The following is an 11,064-nucleotide window of genomic DNA, read 5'->3' as shown; positions in this document are numbered from 1 at the left end:
AATTAAAGCTTCTCTCCCAACTCAATCCAGTCACATCAAACTAGTCCATGCATACTGAGTTCCTTTCCTCCATTCATTCATTTACTCATTCATTTATTTAGCTAATATTTGTGAGTGCTTAACACATGCTGGATACTGTTTCAGGTGCTTTGGACATACTTGTGAAGAAAGCAGACAAAAATATTTACCCTTGTGGGGCTTAAATCTTAGTGGGGAAAGGAAATAAAAACACTATATGTATAATATAACATGTTAAAAGTTAGAAGATGTTATTTTTTTCTGGAAAATCAGAGGAGGGTAGGAAGATTACTAGTTAAACTAGTTGCCTATTGCTGCTATAAGAAAAAATAACTTGAAACAATAGAAATTTATTCACTTACAGTTCAGGAGGTCAGAAGGCCAAAATCAAGGTGTTAGCAGGGATGGTTACTTTTGTAGACTGTAAAGGGAGAATCTGTTGCCTTGTCATTTTCCATTTCTAGTGGCTTGTTATGGATTAAATTATGTTCCACATGAAGACATGTTCAATTCCTAACCCTTGGTCTTGTGGAAGTTGAATCCATTTGTAAACAGGTTGTTAGTTAAGGTGGGGCCAAACTGAATCAGGGTGAACCTTAATTCAAAATGACAGGAGTCCTTATAATAAACAGGAACTTTTGGTGCAGAGTCAGCAGGAGACAGAAAGAGACAGACAGCCATGAGACAGAGGTAGAAGTTGAGTTATGGATTGCCAGCAAGCCACCACCAGAATGTTATAGACTTCAGAGAAAGCATGATCCTGCCAACACCTTGCTTCATACTTCTACCTTCCAAAACTGTGAGACAATAAATTCCTGTTGTTTAAGTCAACTACTGAGGTACTTTGTTACAGCAGCCCTGGCAAACTAAGACACAACTGCCTGCATGAGTTGGTCCATGGCCCCTTCCTCACAACCTCATTTCCATGAACAAATGGCCTTCTCCTCTTCTGTGGTCAAATCTCCCCCTGCCTTGCTCCTGAGAGGACCCTTGTGATTACATTTAGGGCCCACCTGGATAATCCAGGATGATTTCCCCATCTCAAGACCCTTAACTTACCCACATCTACAAAGTGTCTTTGGCCATGTAAGTCCACATTCGTAGTTCCAGGGATTAGGATGTGGTAATTTAGGGAGTTGATATTCAGCCTACCACAGGAATCATGGAACCAGGAGGCAGCGGGTGGTCAATTTTAAATAGGGAGATCAGGGAGGCCTCATGGAGAAGGAAACATCTGAGCAAAGAGGAGAATTAGTTAAGGGGACACCTGGGCCAACTTCTATCCAAGCATGGGGAAGGCTCTAGGATGGAAGCCTGCCTGGTGAGTTTGAGGCCTTCTTGATGCCAAAGAGGCTGGGGCAGAACAAGTGAGAAAATAAGATGAGCTCATAAAGGTAACAGGCAGATCAGATATTATGGGTTTTTGGACACCATAAGGGGTTTGCATTTTTACTCTGTGTAAGATAAGGAGCCACTGGAGGGTTTTAATCAGTGACTGATGTGATCTGACATAATTCAAAGAGCATCATTCTGACAGTGTAGTGTAGAGAATGACCCTTTGCTGTAGTCCAGACAAAGGGCTAGCTATGGTGGCTCAGAATTGGTGCAGCTGTAGAGGAACTGAGGGTCAGATTCTGCATACATATTGTGGGAATGTGAGAGAAAGAATCAAAATGATTCCAAGATCAGAATACAAGATTTAAAATCAAATAATCAATGTAATTCTCCACATTAACAAATTAAAGGGAAAAAAGCATACAATTATTGAATTATATCATCAGATGAAAAAAATTCTTAATTAAAATTCAAAATAAATAAAAATAAAATTTTCACTCAACGTAAAATAAAAAATAAATTAAAATTAAAATTCTTGGCAAACAAAGAAGTGAAGGGAATTTCTTTAATCTGATAAATGTTATTTACGAAAGGCTTATAGCAAATATCACACACTTAAGAGTGAAATGTTGAAAGCCTCATCTCTGAAACTGGGAGCAAGACAAGGCTGCCTGCTATCTCCACTATTATGCAACATTGCACAGGGAATCCTAGACAGTGCAGTAAGACAAGAATGTGGAATTAAAGACTTTTTTTTAATGAAGGATAAAAAGTCCATCAACTGAGATGGGGAAGAACATAGGTTGGGGAGGAGAGATCAAGGGTCAGGATTACAATTGCAAACTTGGAGTTGACTACTAGACACCGAAAAGAAATGTCAGGTAGACAATTGGATGTACAAGCTTAGAATTCAGAAGACAGGTCAGGGCTTGGCCTAAATATTCTGTCACCATAAACAAGCTGGTGGCATTTACATCCAGGGAACTGGATGACAACAACACAGAAGCGAGTGTGGACAGAGAACAAATATTCAAGGCCAAATTTGCAAGACCCTGCTGAATTGAGTCGCAGAGAAGAGATCAGCAAGGGACTTGGTGACTGAGTGACCAGTGGCGGTAGAAAAAACACCAGGAGCAGGTGGTATCTTGGAAGCCAAGAAAGGAAAGGATTTCAAGGAAGCTGGAGAGATCAACTGTGACAAATGCTGCTGAGAGGTAGAGTAGAGGCATAGTGAGAACTGGCCATTGGATTTAGCAATGTGTATGGCAGGAGTGGATGGATGGGGCAAAGCGATGGATAAGAGGGAAAGAGAGAGGACTCAGACTCGGAGGAAAGGCAGTTTTGTTCTGTTTTTTTTTTTTTTTTTTTTTTTTTAAGTGCTTTTTCTGCAAAGAGGAGAGGGGTGCTACCTGGGAGAGAAGGAGGGGTGGCAGGAATGTGCTGAAATGGTTTCTTTTTCAGATGAGATAAATAGCAGCATGCTTTTACTCTGATGGGAATGACTGGAACTAAGCAGATGAGAGAAAGGAGACTCATTGGAGTCTTGATTCAGTGAAAGGTAATGAGATATTGTGCCCATGTGGAAGGACTAGCTTTGGAGAAGACCATCTATGGTAAATCCATCAAAAGAACACACAGGAGGGCAAGGAGTATGCATGCAAAGGCTGCTGGGTGCGTTGATTTAGGGAGGCTCACAGGCTGACATTCTTTATCCATTCAGCCATTCATACTTTACTCTGCTTTATCCATTGTTCTCCCTGATTCTCCAATGTCTAAACTACAAGCTACTTTGTTCATGCAATGAGAATCCAATCACCTTCTGGAGCCATTAGGAAAAACTCTAAAGCTTTGCTGGATTCTTCTATCAGTTAAAACTAAACATGTGCTTAAGGCAGAAGCAAAATAAGCTGGTGAGGAAAAGAGAAAGAAATTTAGGGTCAATAAACTTTCCCAGAATTTTGTAACTGGGAAAGTTATAAAAAAGCAATTTTAAATTCATACACACAAAAATAATAAAGATTTATTCAAAAGTTTATATAAAAAGAGAGTTGCCATCATATTTTCAGAAATTGGGATCTCTGGAAGCTTTAGTTCTTCACTCTCCAAAGTGGCATGGTCCTCTTCCAGGGTAGCGACCTAAAGACAGCACAAGAAAAAACAGAATTTTGTGGTAGAGGAGAGAAGCTGCAAAGGAAATCAGAGGAACTAGAACTTATGCCAATGGGAGTGAGCTCAAGGCTATAGAGTGGGGGAGCCCTGAGCATCAGTAGCAAGTGGCGAAAATTAGGGAAAACTCTGACCCTCTCAGTCCCCTACTGAGACCCTTCAATAGCAACCTGAGCATTTGGGATAAAGTCAACCATCACTCCTGGCAGACAAGGCTATTTATCTGCTTACTCCTCTGGCTCCTCCTGACTCACCTTGAATTCCACATGCCTTTGGGCACTGAATTCTCTCATCTCAGGCTTTAAGTATACACTTTCTCTCTCTAGCTGTCATGTCCATCACTCTCTGCTTTGACAGGCTATCTCCTTTTACCATCCTTCAGGGCCCAGCTGGATGGTCACTACCTGCCAGAATTCTGTCTTTACACCTCAGCAATCTATGGATCAGCAAAAACATATTGAATTCCCACAAACGACCATGCTATTATTATTATAGCCAGCTTATAAATGGGAAAAAATATGCACCAAGATGACAAGTCACACAGCTTATGAATATCAGAGCCGGGATCATCAGAGTCACAACCAAGCAGTCTGATTCCAGAATTTAGTGCTTAAGCCCTACTCTAGGCTCTTTCTCATGAAAGGGTTGTTTGAGTTACATTTTTAATTTTTTTGTTATTTCAATGGTTTTCACTTTAAAACAGCATTCTCACTTGGCCCAACTTTAGTTATAAATAAATAAACTACCCCTTAAAACTGATGATTGATCCTACTGCTTAGATCAACTTCAAATGGCCTCCTATGCTATCTTTTCCCAGGTAAGAAAATAAAACATTTGGCTGAAAAATTTTGAGAAATGACAGAAATGTACAGTGGTTGCATTATCCTCCTACTATGCAAAGTGACTACTATATCCTCCTATTGTCCAAAATGACATCGATAAGAAATAATTATTACCACTTTATGTTGGCTAAATGGAAAACAACTTCAAGCATATAACTGTCCATATAACTTTAGTTAAATTTATTTTTCTTTATGATATATAATTCTACTCATCCATTTATTCATTCAACAAACATTGCTGAAATTCTACTAAGTATTGTGAATATAGAAATGTATTCAATATACTCTCTGCCCCAACAAAACCTACAGCCTAGGGCAAGGTCTCTCAAACTCACCACTATTGATGTTTTGGACAAAATAATTATTTGTTAAGGGGCAGGGAAGGGGGAATTTTTTTGTGCATTGTAGTTTAACAGCATCCTGTAGTATCCCTCCAATCGTGATAACCAAAAATGTTTCTAGACATTGTCAAATGTTTGCTGAAGGGCAAAATGCTCCTAGTTGAGAACCACAGGTCATGAGCATGTCAAGAATGGTTCTAAGTGCTTTATATATATTAACTAACTCTAACTTCACAAAATCCCTCTGAAGAACTTAAGATTATTATCCAATTTTCATATGACTACAATGGGACACAGATTAAATAAATGCCAAAGGTCACATCTAGGAAGAAGGAGACCCTGGACTTTAGTCGCAGGAATGTACTTCACCTTCAGAGTCCTTGTACTTAACCACCGTGCTACAAGATATGAGAGAATGTTCTAGAAGCATAGATTAAAAGACTAACTCTGCCAGGGAGACAGTCAAGGCTCCCACAGAAAAACCTTCACTTGAGATGGTGTTTTGTACAATTACAATTATGCAAGCTAATAAGATTGTGCACACATTCGATATCCAGAACCAACAAAACATCTCCACGGCTGCTCCTTTGCCAAGGCGACTGCACCCAGATCACACCCATTCTATTTGTGTACATCTTGCTCATCTTTCTTTGCATGTCCTAATCAAGTCCTACTTTTTCGACAAAGATGGTACTGAGACTTCCCAGTAGGGAACGCATAACATATCTTGCCTGAATTACGCAAGTGACCAAATTCAGCCTTCCAACATTTCTCCCATTGTTTTGTATTTCTTGTATAACTGGATTTTCTTGGTTTGTCATATGTCATCAAATCCCTTTGGGTCAGGAACTGCATATGGCTTGATGGATAAAAACATTTGCTGTGGAGATAAGTGTCACAGATTTGAACCCTAGCTTAGCCACTTAGCTATCTACACGTCTCTGGTCAAGATATATAGGCTCTCGGAATCCCAGTTTCCACACCTACATAATGGAAATAATACAGAGCTGACAAGTTACCAGCATGATTTTTGTTAAGGTAATATATGTAAGGGGCATAATACAGTCAACAGCACATAGTAGGTGTTTAATCAATGACATTTCCTTTTTCCTCAATGTTTGTTGTCCTTACAGTATCTTGTAGAGACTCAGAGGAGAGTTCTAAATATCTCACCAAGTGATGAAATACTTGCTTTAGATGTTATCGGGGTGATTCAGGTGAGGTCAGTATTAAGAGAAAATAGCAAAACATATTTCCTAATGAGAGAAAAGACAAAAGGATTTATTAAAAGCTAATTCTGTAACACTGACACAAAAATAAAATGAAAAGGAGAAATAAAAATGTGCAGTGATCTCCCCAGGTCCTCACTGTGAAGCATGACAGACAGCCAGGGCTCCAACTGCAGCCTCCGCCCACCTCTGCTAAGATGCTCAAGGCACAATCTGAGGGATTTAGCAGGAGGGATGAGAGCACTGGCTCAACCATAAAGACCCAGAGTTAATTCAGTGGGGAAAGTTCTTGCCAGCACTCCCGAAGAGTAGGGTGACTCAACAGGGCGATTGAAAAAGGCCCATATAACACTCTGGTGGCATGTGGGTTACAGCCAGTGTTAGTTTCTTACCTTATTATTAGTGGTATGTACTGTAGCAAAAGATTTAAGAGGGTTTTGGAGAGAGATCTGTTTTGAGTCTTGGCTCTGAATCTTACAAGCTATTTGACTTTGGGCGAATTAACTCATTGCCAAGCGTCAGATTCCTCATCTATGATAATTAGAAAAAACTAGCAAACGCCTTCAACTCAGCCTTGCTGTGGGGCTTTTTCCTAGGTGAGGGAGGTCCTGGGCTCAATTCCAGGGTAAACTTTGAGTGCAGGAGAGTTACCACCTCAGGAAGCCCCTTAACCAAGGATGGCTGGAAGGTTGGTGGATAAACATTCTAACAGGATTGCCCCTTCGTTGAGGTAGCTCTGAAGCAACCTACCCAGAGGATTAGATTCACTGGTTGCCCAACAGGGGAAATTCTTTGGTAACATATCTTTGATTTGCTTCCATCCTTTCCTTGTCTTAGTTCTTCACTCACCCACCTGTGTTTCCTGGGGTCATGTTCCAAATAAACCACTTGCTTCTGGGGGAATCCCAAACACAAGCTGATGTAACCCTTGGTAGATTTCATCTGAAATGCCTGGCACACTTCTCAGCCTATTATATCACTCAAGGGTCTACCAGAGAAACAGAAGCAGTATTAAGAGATCTCTTACAAGGAACTGACTTATGTGATGGTAGGGGCTGGCTAGGCAAGTCCAAAACCCATAGGGCAGGCCTCAGTAAGGGCAGGCTGGAACTCTGAGGCATAAGCTGAAGCTGCAATGCACGGGCAGAATTCTTCAAGGAACCTCAGCTCTGTACCAAAGAACTTGCAACTGATTAAGTCAGCCCCACCCAGATTATCTAAGAAAATCTCCCTTAAGTAAAAAATCAGCTAATTATGGGACTTTAGACACATCTACAAAATACCTTCACAGCAACATCCAAATTAATTAATGGGGACTGCAGCCAAGCAACATTGGCACAACAAGATCATACCCAAGGTAACTTCTCAAATATGTCTGAAAATGAGTATTTTCTATATAATAATAAATATAACACTGGTTCATTGTGCAACATTTGAAAAGAAGAGACAGTATAAAGAACATAATGATAGAACCCCACCATTTTGTATGCAGACACGATGCTTCAGTGGGTTTTGTTTGTTTCCATAGCTTTTGTTTTAATTGAAGGAATGTGGTTCAAAAACATGTTATGAAAAAGGAATTATTTAACTTTTCCTCCATAGTTTATTCAAATGATAAGTGTTCTGAAGAAAGGTTTATAAACAAGAAAATGGTGACACAGCTGACTTAATGGGGCCACAAAGTCAATGTCAATGTTAAAAGAATGAAAGAGCTGCTAGGTACTCATCCTATACCCATCTTTTCCACAACTGAGAGGCTAGAGTCACATACTGTCTAACTCAATGGGAGTTGTAGTTACTGAATTATTTCCTTGGAGGTAGAAGCTTATCATAGTTTAGAATACTCCCCAGGAAAGTATGATTTTATTGAGTATATTTGTGGAAATTTGATAGCCTATAAATTAAAATATATTTATTTTTTGTTTGCACAAAAATTAAAACAATTCCAGTTCTTGACAGAACCACATTTGAAATATCTGAAATTTGGGCTAACAGTTATCTGGGAAGTTTTTTAGAGTTGAATTCTAGTCATTTGGAGATTTACTTTTCTTTTTTTTAAGGCATCATTCTTTCATTATTATTTTTTTAATGCATCGCACACCTCAAGTTTACTTACAGGAAACAAAATAAGTACAAGATTTTATGGCAGCACCTAGGTTGAAATTGATTTTTTTAATGCATGTCTTTATTTTATTACTCATCTACCCATACACTAGATCAAGGGGGTGTCAGTCCCGGGGATTTTACAATCATGCAGTCACAAGATAAAAGCTATATAGTTATATAATCATTATCAAATATCAAGGCTGCTGGATTACAGTTCAACATTATCAGGTATTCCTCTAGCTACTCTAATACACTAGAAACTACAAAGAAATATCTGTATGATGAGTCAGTGGTAATAATCACTGGTTAAATCTTAACTTCTCCGTTACAACTCCTCCCTCTCATTTGATCATTCTCTCAATCTTCAGAGATACCTGGGCAACGACGATTCTGACTTCTTTGTGCTGAGAAGGGGTGCTGACAGTATGAGGTAGAGTAATGAAACTGGTTGATGTTCTTGGAGAGACTGGACCCTCTGGGTTTCAGGGTTTATCTGGTGTAAGAACAATCTGGAGCCTTTAAGTTTCTTTAAAAACAAAAACAAAAAAACAAAAAAACTTAATAAGTAAAACATTTATAGAGTCTTAGAGCCCAGGTATTCTTTAGGATCTCAGGAATATTGTTGGTTGGAGTTTGACATACTGTGGCAATTTGCAATATCTGGCTGAAGCTTGCATAAGAGTAACCTTCAGAATGACTTCCCAATTCTATTTGAAATCTCTTAGCCACTGACACTTTATTTTATAGTTTCATTTCTTTTCCTCCTTTTGATCAAGAAGGCATTGCAAATCCCTCAATGTCAGGGCCAGATTCATCCCTGGGAGTCAAGTCCCACATTGCCAAGGAGATTTACATCCCTGGGAGTCATGTCCCACATAGGGGGTTGTTTCTCTGTTTTTGCCCATTAAACTGCATCCACCTTTCACTTGACACTATATCATGAGTACATTATCTTAAATAATTTTAAGACTTCATTTTAATGGCTGCGAAGTATTTTATCATAGATAAGTATCATTTTATTAATGTCAGCCTTTTGATGGACAAGTGGGTTCTTCCCAGGTTTTAATTCTTTGGTGGATCTCCTTAAACATAAACCATAAACCTTTGGCTGAACCTTAGACTTCTTCCTAGCGTAAATCCCTAACTATTTAATAATGAGTCTGGCAGGCTCTCACAACTGGTTCTGTAAGAGAAGTAAACTGTGGTGCCCTAAAGCTTCCATCCTACATAGTGAACTAACTTCTCTCCTGCACATCTGGAATGGCACTAGCTGCAGAACACACTAGGGAGAAGTTGGGGAAGAGTCATTCAAAGTCATTCTCTAGGTTCCTTGGTTCAGATGAGGTTCTCAGTTGAGAAAGTTGTTTAGGATTACAAATTCACCTAATTATTTTTAAAAATCTGTTGATACTTGAGTTGCTAACCTGTGCTCTTTCCTTCTAGAATTTTAACAGAATTTAAATAATGCATTTCTTTTTAAATCTAAAAATTAAGAGAAGGGGACAGATCTGTGGTTGTCAGACAGTATGGATGAGGGATGGTGTTACTTTAAAGGGGTAACTTGAGGAGTTTTGGGCAAGGGGATGGAACTGTTCTGAATCATGATTTGGGCCACACAAAACTACATATGTATTAAAATCCACAGAACTGCATGCAAAAAAAAAAAGTCAATTTTACTACATGATAATTTTTCAAAAGAGAGAAAAAAAGGGGAAAACAAGAATGACAGACAAAAAGGGAGTGAGTTGTGGAGGGATTATTTTTTCAAAAAGATCAGGGCACAGATTATTCTGAAAGTTCAATGCTATGATTTGGAACACCAAATATTTTGGGTTTTCCATCTGTTTGACTCATCAGATTTAGGGCTTGCAGTGGTTTGTATCATCATTTACAATCAAATAAGAATTATGATTACACTTCTTAGAATATTTCTCTAAACAGAAAAAATTAAAAAGCCCTGTTTCAGTAAAAACCATAAATCTTCTCTCCCTGATTATTTTCAAGTGAGGATTTATTTTCATTTTCTATAATCATTTGACAAAGTTTTTCAGAATTTATATTAGATTAAATACTTTCGCTATATATCAAATCATAAAAATGCAGTCATCAAGAATTACATAAGGAATTTCAGCACTGTGCTGTCAAATATGGAAATTCAGTAGAAATTTTAAACTTATTGCAAAAAATGGTCTCTACATTTTATTTCACTTTATAAGTATAGTAGATACGGACTGAACATCAAAGGAGAGACTCGGTTTTGGACCCAGGAGATCTAATTCCTTTACTGGCCCTGATCATCCTCTCTGGGAAACCCTAGAGAAAGCTGCTACAAGGTGAACTCTAATTACCTCCTGACAGTTGCAGCCCTGTAGTGTGATATGGTCCTCACTCTTTATCAAATGGCAGCTGCCAGCCAATGTTTTGGTGTTCCTCCTTGTAGGAGCACTTTTCTTTCCATCATAGAAAAGGAGCTTTTAAATTTTCACCGCCTCTGAGGATTTTGGGATCTCTGAAGTAATGAAATAGTCATTATTATGGTTCTTGCGATGTCTCCTTCAAACCAGTCCACTTTCAGGTGCACTTGCCAGCCCTTTACGATGCGTAGATAATGGGATCCCTTCAAAATCACTCCATTTTACATCAGACTTCTCTACCTTCTGCGCTTCTTTCCCACCTGGTCCTAACTTCAGTAAATTTTACTTTAAACCCTTCAGAAACACTGTCCATTCAGAGAGATTTATTTTGGTGGGAGGAGAAGAAAGATGAACAGGATATAAGTTAGTTGCACACTGGTCTTTTAGGAGTTAGAAAGACCCCAATACTTCACATGTGCCTGCCATTGGTGGGTTCTGTTTTATCAAGAATAATGGTAGCTCTTTTTGAGCAGTCCCAGACAAAACTTTCCAACAAAGCAGAGATGGGATCAACTAGGTGGTGAGGAGTGAATGTGTCACAGAGTGAGGATTTACCTTAAGTCTGCAACAAGTATTGCATTTCTTGGTTGTTCTACCTTAAAAATTCATGAGA

General features: G+C 38.8%; 1 long non-coding RNA gene across 1 annotated transcript; it reads right to left on the bottom strand.

The window, feature by feature from the left end:
• Nucleotides 1-5,785: 5,785 nt before the first annotated feature.
• Nucleotides 5,786-10,590, bottom strand: LOC119528544. Its single transcript, XR_005215743.1, has 3 exons — nucleotides 10,386-10,590; nucleotides 8,412-8,563; nucleotides 5,786-5,958 (listed from the first exon to the last, which is right to left on the bottom strand). It is a non-coding gene; the product is annotated as an uncharacterized LOC119528544 (long non-coding RNA).
• Nucleotides 10,591-11,064: the final 474 nt, after the last annotated feature.

The sequence above is a fragment of the Choloepus didactylus genome, chromosome 3, assembly GCF_015220235.1.
Source record: "Choloepus didactylus isolate mChoDid1 chromosome 3, mChoDid1.pri, whole genome shotgun sequence".
Lineage (NCBI taxonomy): Eukaryota > Metazoa > Chordata > Mammalia > Pilosa > Megalonychidae > Choloepus > Choloepus didactylus.
Note: the sequence above shows the minus strand (reverse complement) of the source record. Positions and strands in the feature narration are given on the sequence as shown.